The sequence below is a fragment of the Nicotiana attenuata genome, unplaced genomic scaffold, assembly GCF_001879085.1.
Source record: "Nicotiana attenuata strain UT unplaced genomic scaffold, NIATTr2, whole genome shotgun sequence".
Classification (NCBI taxonomy): domain Eukaryota; kingdom Viridiplantae; phylum Streptophyta; class Magnoliopsida; order Solanales; family Solanaceae; genus Nicotiana; species Nicotiana attenuata.
In genome coordinates, this window is record NW_017673484.1 from 32,284 (window position 1) to 43,044 (window position 10,761).

A 10,761-nucleotide genomic window follows, 5' to 3' on the forward strand; every position below is an offset into this window, starting at 1 on the left:
CAAGTTCATCTTGTTGCTTGCTCAAATGAACAAGACCTTTAGCAGCCTCCCCAGAGCCACTTCTCCCTGACTTGTTGCCACTCTCCTCTATACCTCCACATATAGAAAGAAATTTTTCTTTCTTTTTACTTCCCCTTCTACTAGACTCAGCCCCCTTCACATCTTTCACAGAACCAACCAACACAAACCTATTATCTACCTTTTCAATTACGTCAAAGAATACCAAACAAGTATTTACCTCACCAGGGGTTTCTTGATTTTTGTCAGTGTCAAAAGACCCATGTTTTTCTCCTTCGCTGGCAGAGATAAACGCTTCAGACTCAGAACTTGAGTCAGATTCTTTAGCAGGACTCTCTTTCTTCTAGCTAGCCCTCAATTTCTCATTTAGAGCTTTTCTCAGAGAATCAGAAGCTACAGTTTTTCTGGCCAATATTTTCTGCTGGCGAAACCTAGGTTTTGGGTTTTATCTAGGGGGTGTAGACGAAGATGTATTACGAGATACTGGTGGGGGAGTGCCTGGATTATCTTGAGGATTTGTCATGGTAAATTATTTCTGGAGAAATTTGGGAATTTTGGAGAGAAAGAGGATGATCAGAGTTTGGGTAAGGATTATTGACGGTTATGGACTGAAAAGAGGGATTTGGTGTGTATTTAAAGAAGATTAGTATTAATTGCAGTAACGACAGCTTTTTGCAGGTGTCAATTAGAGGTCTAATCACTTTAGAATTCCTGTCTCTTAGTGATTAATAGGCGACGCTAGATTTTAGGCAAAAAATCTCGTTTTCTTTAGAGTTCTAGGAGAATGAAACTGGTTCAATGCTCAACGGATAGAATTTCTGGGAGTTTGGTAAAAATAGGACTTCTGCTCATGATTGGAAAATTAATATTTCTAATTGTGCAAAGTATAGAAAACATACCTGAACTTTCTCATGAGCATATACTGATGAACCAGGTTCTTCAAGTATAACTCTCTTGAACATGCCTCAAATGTCAGAATAGAAAAACTTTGTAAGAGATCAGTGAGTCATATAAACATACGTCACAGGAGTATACTGATTAAAGTATGAGACTGAGTAAGAATTAGTCTAGATATTTACACAAAGTCAGAACTTCTAACCAAACAAAAATATATAATTTTTCATTTTTTTTTCATTGTGCATTCTGAACTGGACCTTTTAGGTGATCTTAATCATCCCTAATTTCAACATGTTCCCCTCAAAGTTTTCTCTACTCAGTGCTTTAGTGAAGATGTCAGCTATTTGTTTATCATTAGCTCAGAATTCTATTGAAATCAATCCTTTCTCATAGTTATCTCTTAAGAAGTGGTGTCTAACATCTATGTGCTTGGTCCTTTTATGATGAACATGTTTCTTTGTCATACTTATAGCACTAGTGTTATCACAGAATATTGGTATACATCCCACTTCAATTCCAAAATCTACCAGCTGTTGTTTGATCCATAGCAATTGAGCACAACAAGATGCAGCAGCAACATATTCAGCTTCAGCAGTAGATAGGGCTACTGAATTTTGCTTTTTGGTAGCCCATGACACAAGACATGAACCAAGGAAGTGTGCCATACCTGAGGAGCTCTTCTTATCCACTAGGAAACCTGCATAATCAACATCAGTATATCCTACTAGATTAAAATTACTACCTTTGGGATACCAAAGACACAGATCGGTGGTGCCTTTCAGATATCTCAATATCCTCTTGACAGCAGTCAAGTGAGACTCTTTTGGATTTCCCTGAAAACGAGCACAAAGACCTACACTAAAAACAATGCCAGGTCTACTGGCAGTAAGATACAAGAGTGAACCAATCATACCCCTATACAACTTTTGATCAGCTGATGAACCAGGTTCATCAACATCTAATTTGGTGGTAGTTGCAATAGGTGTATCTATTTCTTTAGAATCCTCAATTTTAAACTTTTTGATTAGTTCTTTTGTATACTTCTGTTGATGGATCATGGTTCCATTTGGACTTTGTTTGATCTGCAAGCCTAAGAAGAAGTTAAGCTCACCCATCATGCTCATTTCAAACTCATTCCCCATTAGTTTTGCAAATTCCTTATTCAACCTATCAGTAGTGGCCCCAAATATTATGTCATCAACATAAATTTGCACAACACGGAGGTCTTTACCTTTTTCCCTTAAGAACAAGGTACTGTCAATTTTACCTCTTTTGTAGCCATGCTCCAGTAAGAATTTTGATAGCCGTTCATACCAAGCTCTTGGGCCTGCTTGATCCCATATAGAGCTTTGTCTAGTTTGTACACATGCTCAGGACATTCCTTACTTTCAAATCCTAGAGGTTGCTTCACAAACACTTCTTCCTTTAAGTAGCCATTTAGGAAGGCACTTTTGACATCCATCTGATGGAGAGTGAATTCCATATGTGCTACAAAGGCTATGAGGAGTCTGATTGCCTCTAGTCTTGCAAGTGGAGCAAAGGTCTCATCATAGTCAATGCCTTCCTCTTGGCTATAGCCTTGAACCACTAGCCTTGCCTTGTTTCTTGTAACTGTTCCATCTTCATCAAGTTTGTTCTTGAAGACCCATTTTGTGCTAATGATGGATCTGTCCTTGGGTCTTGGAACTAGGTGCCAAACCTGACTTCTTTCAAATTGGTTGAGTTCATCCTGCATAGCATTCACCCAATCTGCATCCTGCAAAGCCTCAACAACATTTTTAGGTTCAATAAGAGATAGAAAAGCATCAAACACACACAAATTGTTTAGTTGAGATCTAGTTTTGACTCCAGATGTTGGGTCAGTAATGATGTTCTCAATGGGATGAGAACTTTGATACTTGTGAGATTTCACAACCAACCGGTTTCTACTAGATGATTCTCCTTTGTTGTGTTGCTGAGGAATAGGTTCATGAACAAGTTCTTTTAGGGGATTTGATTCAATTTCTCCTTGATTAGTTCCCCCTGTCAGGTTGCCCTGAGCAAAAGGACCTATTCCATCATCTGTTCCTTCTTTTGATGCCACTTTGACTTGTGCTGTAGATTCAGTCAATTCTTTTACCAGTCCAATGGATTCATCTTCATGTTCCTGTCTCTCAGAGAGAAAGCTAGTTGCATCAAATACAACATGCACACTTTCTTCTACACACAAAGTTCTTTTATTGAACACTTTATATGCTTTGCTATGTGAAGAATATCCCAAGAATACTCCCTCATCACTTCTGGGATCAAACTTACCTAGGGAGTCTTTTCCATTATTGTGCATATAGAACTTGCAACCAAATTCCCTAAGATGGGATATGTTTGGTTTTCTCCCTTTAAGTAACTCATAGGGAGTTTTCTCTACAAGAGGTCTAGTCATGAATTTGTTGATTAAATAACATGCAGTGTTTACAGCCTCTGCCTAGAAGCTGTGAGGTAGTTTACTAGAAAGAAACATGGTCCTTGCCATATCCTCAAGGGTTCTGTTCTTCCTTTCAACTACTCCATTTTGCTGAGGGGTCCTAGGGGCAGAGAAGTTATGATCTATACCATTTTCATCACAGTCTTCAGCAAACTTTGCATTTTTAAATTCAATTCCATGATCAGACCTAATGGATACGAGTTGATTTCCTAATTGTTTCTGAGTTTTTCTAACAAAAGCAGTAAACATTTCAAATGCTTCATCTTTAGATGTCAGAAATAGTACGCAGGTAAATCTAGAATAATCATCAACAAGTACCATTACATATTTCTTTCCACCTCTACTCATGGTTCTCATTGGACCACAAAGATCCATATGAACCAGTTCCAACGTCTTCGACGTACTTACTATTTTCTTGGATTTGAAGGATGACCTTACCTACTTCCCCCTTGCACACACTTTACAAACTTTATCTTCCTTGAACTTGATGTTAGGTAACCCTATCACCAAGTCCTTGGAGACTAATTTGTTTAGCTGATTTAGACTGGCATGACCAAGTCTTTTATGCCACAGGAGGGGATCATTAACTAACACACTTAAGCAAGTGAATTCATTTTCTGAAAGAGTTGACAAATCTACAATGTAAATATTGTTAACTTTTTTTCCCTGCAAGACAATCTTGTCAGTGGTAAGGTTAATCACAAAGCATTTGGTAGAGGTGAAAGCTACAAGGTTACCTCTATCACACAGTTGTCACACACATATTAGGCTATATTTCAAGCCATCTATCAAGTAGATATTCTCAATGGAATGCGAGTCTGTCTTACCTACCTTTCCAACCCCAATGATCTCACCTTTCTTTCCATTACCAAAGGAGCCATTACCTCCTTTTAGGTCCTCAAGTGAAAGGAACTGGTCCTTGTTCCCAGTCATATGTTTTGAGCAACCACTATCCATATACCATATTTGACTCCTACCTTTCACTTGAACCTGCAAAAAGAAATCAGGGGTTAGTCTTAGGAACCCAAACTAGTTTGGGTCCCTTTCTATGGGCAAACGGATGAATCAGATTCTTTTTTGCCCAACCAGGCAGCTTGTGTTTCTCTTGAACAAAAGCTTTGTTCTTTTGACTGGCCTTTTCTTTTGCATTGCATTCATTTTTGTAATGGCCAGTCTTGCCACAGTGTGTGCAGATTTTATTCTCAGGAAGTGTGAGGTACTTGCTTTTAGGGTCCCATTTTGTAGCTTGAGTCCCATAACCAAGTCCTCTTTTGTTGCTACTGTGATGCTCTTGCAACCAAGAAAGTGCATCAGAAGCCTTGTTCCACTTGCAAGTTCTGTCTAGTTCTTGTTTCACTTTTCCTAGATCTTCTTTTAGGACTTTGATCAATTCATCTTTCTTATACATCTCATCTTTCAATTTTCCTAAATTTTCTTCTAGAGTGAGATATGAGTGATCAGCCTTCTTCTTTCCTGTTCCTAGTTTCAGTTTTAAATTTTTAGATCTAAGTTCTAGGACACTGTTATCGAGTTGAAGAACCTGGTTCTTCAACTCAGTATTTTTGTTATCACTCTCATCAGCCCTAGACTCTAGACTCTTGCATTTTACTTTTAAGATCACACACTCCCTAGACAGAACTTCCTTCTCATTGTTACTATATCAGACTCATCAATGAAGTCTAATAATAGCTCAACCAGCCTTTCTTTAGACAAAAATTTAATCTTGTCTTTGATATGGAGAATACTTACCTCTTGCTCATCATCTGATTCTCCGATGGCCATAAGAGCTTGCTCTTCTTCAACTTCATCTTCTGAGTCTACATCTGAGGTTTCTCCCCAAGCAGCAACCATAGCATTTGTTGAACCTTTGTTCCTTTTTGGTTGAACCTGTTCCTTCTTCCTGTTCCTTCGTTCAGCCCTTTCTTTCTTCCACTCAATTTCCCATTGAGGGCAATTCTTGATCATGTGATCAGTCTTACCATAGCAACCCTCATTGGTATGTTTCTCAGGAGCTCTTGACTTGTTGAAGGTTGTACCTCTTGAAGAACCCTTTCCTCACATCAGATACTTTTTGATATCTCTAGTGATCATAGCCATCTCATCATCTTCCAGATTTGAACCTTCAACAATTCTGAGAGCTAGGCTTCTCTCCATCTTGGAGGTATCCATATTCTTGGTTTGCCTTCTTAGTTCATAAGTAGTAAGATTTCTAATCAGTTCATCCAGTTTGAGAGTAGCCATATTCTTGGATTCCTGAATAGCAGTGATTTTGCTTTCCCAAGCAACTGGAAGAACTCTTGTCAAGATTTTCTCAACCTTGTCTTCTTCAAGAATTATCCTTCCAACGGACTTAAGTTCATTTGTCAGTGTAGTGAACCTAGTATACATCTCTTGGATAGTTTCTCCATCCTTCATAGTAAAATTCTCATATTGAGAATACAACAGTGTTCCTCTGGATCTTTTCACTTGAGGTGTTCCTTCATGAGCCACTTGCAAAGTGTCCCATATCTCCTTAGCAGTAGTACAGCTTTGTATCCTACTGTACGCATCTGTACCTAGTCCACATACAAGCCATTTCTTGGCCTTAGCATTTTTCTCCCACTTTCTCAGGTCTTCAACAGTGCAGTCAACCCTTGTCTTTGGCACATCCACTCCTTCCTCATTCTTCTTTGTGATTGCTAAAGGACCATCTGTGACTATGTCCCAGAGTTCATAGTCTTCTCCTATGATGTGATCCCTCATCCTGTTCTTCCACCAAGAATAGTACTCTCCATTGAAAAGTGGAGGCCTAGCAGTGGATTGCCCTTTCCAGTTCCCAGGTGGTGCACTCATGTTGATCTTTTCCTAAGGTGTTAGCCTCTTCAAGGATAACCCACTCTGATAGCAATTGATGTTCCAAACATCAATATCACACAAGAGGGGGGTGATTTGTGTGGTACCCAATTTTTCGATCTAGAAGAACCTGGTTCTTCTAGGTGTTCTAACTACTACTGTTGAGGAATAAAAAGTACAGAAAATAAAGAACACAAAGATTTTTACGTGGAAAAAACCTGGCTCAAAAGGTGAAACAACCACGACCTACTACTTAGTAGGATTTTCCCAAACATCCACTAAAAACACCGAGCCAAAACAGCATTTACAAAACTCTTGTAAACCTAAGGATTAACTCTAATCCCAGTATGGCACACAACCTCAACTGTTGCGACACTTTCAAGTTAACTCTAACTTGAATACTCAAAGTACCTAATACAATTGCTTCTATGAAAGCTGGAAAGGTACAACTTTAAATCACCTACTACAATTGAACTAGAATAAGACTAAACACAATGGAACTGGTTCTTCTATCTCGTTCAAGTAGCTTCAAGAGTGCACACTTAAATCTCACATAAATTGCTTGCAAAATTGCCTTGCACTTTTGCTCTCAATTTAGTTTAACTTCTGCGTATGTGCAATTCCTGTAAAAGAGAACAATCACAGTTATTTAATGAGTTAGTAATTAGAGTTTGATTAAGACTCAATTGCTGATCTTCCATCGAAGTTGAGTCCTTGAACAATACAAACTCCAACCCTTATCCTTGATCCGGATTGTGTTCTCTTCACATAAGTTGACTTCCTCTCCTCATCTTTTATGCAACCTTTTCGATCAGTTCAGAAGATAGTGCTGCTTGATCCTTGAGACTTATCTTCTTCACGTGCATCTCACATGTATAAGTAGATAAACACTGTGTCTCACATGATGGACCTGGTCCATGACTGAGTTCATTTGTCATTCTTCAAAACTTCATCTGAACTTGGGCCAACAGAGTTCCTCCACGATCTGTGAAGCAACTGGTGCAACCGGAATCAACCTCGTCTAAGCCAATGTACCAAACATGCATTGGAACTGTGCTAAGGTCTTCTGAAGTCCAGGGTTAATAGCAGGTGCCTCCGGTGCCTGCCCCGACTGGAGCTACTGGCGGTTCCTCAAATGCTTCTCTTGTAGGTGCTCTAGCTGTAGCACGTTCTCCTCGTCAGCCTCTACCTCTGCCTATAGCGACACTTGCTCTAGGAGAAGCATCATCAGTAACTGCAGTACGTGTCCTAACTATTTATGAGAAAATAAAATGATAACGATCAAATTTCGAGATCAATAAACTCACACGATAAGAATAAAAGAGGTAAAATTGTCATAATAGTTCTGTAGCCTCTCAAAGATAAGTACAGACGTCTCCGTACCGATCCGTAAGACTTTACTAAAATTGCTTATGACTCGTAGCACCTATGAACCTAGAGCTCTGATACCAACCTGTCACTACCCAAATTTCTCTCCGTTGGGCGCTTTGATGGCACCTAGTCTTAGGGACTAGGTAAGCCTAACATTTAACTGAAATAACAACAATATATAACTAACATCTAGCAATTTTGAATTTGAAGTCTATATACAAATTTACAATCCCAAAATCGGTAGTACAAGTCATAAGCTCTACAGAGTTTGCTAGAACCTTTAAATATAACTGTTTCAAAATAAGGATAATGTAATACAAAATCATAAGGTGAATCTGAAGCCTGCGAATGCAGCAGTAAGTTTACTTTAAGTCTCCACAGCAAGAATCTGCACAACTATCTAACGATCAACTGAATTTGAAAATACCTGGATTTGCACAAAAATTATGCAGAAGCATAGTATGAGTATGCCATAGCGGTACCCAATAAGTATCAAGACTAACCTCGGTGGAGTAGTGACGAGGAACAGTCAAGACACCTACTGGACTAATAACCTGAACAAGTATAAGGGTAGAAACAATAGAGTACGATACCTATATAAAGACTTCACATAATGATAAAATAATACGGTAATTACAATAAAAAAAAGGAAAGTAACAACTAACAGCGGAACACCGTAATAATAACACAATAGAATGAGCAGAATATAATTAAAAATTCGGTGATTACAGATTAAAGAAAGGCAAGTAACAACTCAACAAACACGACCGCTTTCACACCAGGTTTTAGCCATTAACCTTCACGAGGTACCGAATCTCACAATATACACAATTCATGGGTCGTAAATTCCGGAACCCTAAGCACTTGGCATCATGTGCCCATAGAGCCATTTCCACATAGAAGGCAAGTAAACAAGGGAGTGCATCAATACTCAACAATATCGAGATCCATCCTTTTAACCGATAGGGGTGATTAACTATGTGTATGATTGTGCAAGTGTTCTAACATAGTTCATGCCAGCTAGTAAGTATAAAGAAAATGGACAACATGTAAGATTGTTTTCGCATAAGTTTCCACAAGATAAACTCACAAGAGTAAGTGCGCCACTACACAAATATCAACAACAAGAATGCCCCCAGGCCAATCACAAGTCATCACAAATCAATCCCTGACATATCCCACCTTGTCTCGCTACGTGTGAAATAATAAAGTAAATGCCCGCCTTCTATCGCCACACATGCATAATAATATTCCCACCTTGTCTCGCCACATGCGCAACCCAAATATATATATATATATATAGTTCACCTTGTCACTCCGCATGTGCACATATCAATAGTAACATTAGCATGACAGAAACCCTGTGCAACACAACCCTAACTGCACAGTAGAAACCTCGGGCATCATAATGATAATCGCACGGTAGAAACCTCGTGCATCACAATAACAACCACATGGCAGAAACCTGGTACATCACAATAACAACCGCACGGCAGAAACCTCGTGCATCACAATACTGAGTACAACAACAACAATGACAATAACACAAGAGTATGGAAAGTAATCAACTCAAGTCTTTCGATCACAAAGAAACGGTAGAGCTAGTTCACAAGGACTAAACATAGTAGAGAAAACTGGACATAATAAGAATAAATCAACAAGGGAGAAATAATACGTAACAACGACCTCACAAGGTATAGTTCAAAAACCAAGGAGAAAACACTAGTCAAATAATTCAAATATGGTCAAGTAATCTAAGAAATAGGATATCTAAACATCTTTTAAGGTTGAGCAGTTACGAAGGAGATACGACAATTCAAATAAGGGTAAATAAGTGAAAAGATAATCAAAACCTCAATTAAGGATGAACAATTACAAGAAAGATAATGATACTTTCAATTAAGCAGAAGCGACTAGGGAGGAATATCATGGCAATAGAAGAGGCAACAACTTCAGTTAAGTTAGTAAGAGTCAAATAAGCAATAAGAGTGGTTTATGAAGCAATTAATTCAAATTAAACATGTAGAGGTGAAAACTAGTAAACGAAAACTCAATCATGGCAAAAAATTCATATTTAGTGAACATAACGACCTAAGAACCCTAAAAGGTCAACTTTTCACAAATAAGCCCGAGCACGTACTCATCACCTTGCGTACAAAGACTTTACATGATTAAAAATAGCATAGAAGACTCAAATCCTAAGGGGTAGTTCCCATACACGAAGTTAGGCAAGATACTTATCTCAAAGAAGACAGACCGATACTCTAAAATGAACTTCTCAGGTGAAATAACTTTCGGACGGCTCAAATCTAGCCAAACTAACTTCAAAGCATAAATAAAACTCATAAGAAACTATTCCGGATAATAAAGTTTCGATTATTAATTAAAACTAAAAAGTCAACCCAAAAGTAAACCCCCGAACCTGCACCTTGAAACCTGAACAAAATTACAAAAATTCGTATACCCATTCGATAACGAGTCCAACCATACATGAATTTCTCAAATTCGACCTCAAACCGCCTTTCAAATCCCCAAAATTTAGTCTAAGATTTTTTTACAATTTTCCCCAAAATTTCAACTCAAATCACTAATTAAATGATAAAAGTAATGATGGATTCGTGTAATATAGCCAAAACCGAGGTATAATCACTTACCCTGATGATTTTCTTGAAAAACTCACAAAAAATCGCCACAAACCGAGCTCTCTAGGTCCAAAAATGAAAAATACGGTGAAGCCCTCATTTGTATAGTACCACTTCTGACCTCCAAAGTTCTGACCGCACATTTTTGGTGCGGTCACACATCCCCGGCTCTGCAGTCGTGATCTAAATTGTGCGGCCGTACTTCAGCAAAATTTGAACTATCATTCTTTAGTAAATTGGTCATAACTTTCTGTACAAATATCCAAATGATGACTTCTTCACCTTTCTGGAAACTAGATACAACTTTTATTTTTGAATCATCTCCAAATTTCTTATAGACTAAAGGATATAAGCTTCCGAAGTCGGACTATCGATCCTGCCGAATCCCCAAAGTGCGGCCGCAAGAAGAATTGTGCGGTCCATTCTTTTCCTCTATTGTCCGCACTTTTTCCTCTACCTCAGCACTTTCTTCTGCCTCATCACTTTTCTTCTGCCTCATCACTCCAAAATGTGCCTTCCGCACTTCCAAAAGTTCCAAAA